The sequence below is a fragment of the Trachymyrmex septentrionalis genome, unplaced genomic scaffold (genome assembly GCF_001594115.1).
Source record: "Trachymyrmex septentrionalis isolate Tsep2-gDNA-1 unplaced genomic scaffold, Tsep1.0 scaffold194, whole genome shotgun sequence".
NCBI lineage: Eukaryota > Metazoa > Arthropoda > Insecta > Hymenoptera > Formicidae > Trachymyrmex > Trachymyrmex septentrionalis.
The window spans coordinates 221483-221869 of record NW_017305114.1 but is presented as its reverse complement, the minus strand read 5'-3'; the positions used below and the strand labels follow the sequence as shown (position 1 = coordinate 221869).

At 35.4% G+C, this 387-nt stretch overlaps 1 protein-coding gene across 2 annotated transcripts in view; it reads right to left on the bottom strand.

Moving 5' to 3' along the window:
* The window catches only part of LOC108747131 (sugar transporter SWEET1), a 37954-nt gene that overhangs the window by 32585 nt on the left and 4982 nt on the right, over positions 1–387 (bottom strand). The gene's annotated exons all lie outside the window — the stretch shown is intronic.

The following is a 387-nucleotide window of genomic DNA, read 5'->3' as shown; positions in this document are numbered from 1 at the left end:
TATATATAAAAGAGGATTATAATACAATGCATATTTCTATTTAATGTATGTGTGTCGTATGCAAGTGATATTGTAATACGCGCCGTATTATTACTTATACAAATATCTTAATATTTTTTTTCAAATATTCTCTGATACAAGGTCTGGCTATTAAATAACGAGACTGCTTATGAAAAAGAGTTTTATTTTAAAAATTATTCTACAATTGAATGCTCCCCTTCAATGTACTCCCCTCCCCTCGCCACACACCGTTCCATTCGTTTTTTCCATTGGTCAAAGCAATGCTGGAAGTCTTCTTTTGTAAGAGCATTTAGGAGCTCCGCCGATTTTCGCTTCACCTTTTCCATCGACTCGAACCGGGTTCCTTTTAAGGCAGACTTGATCTTC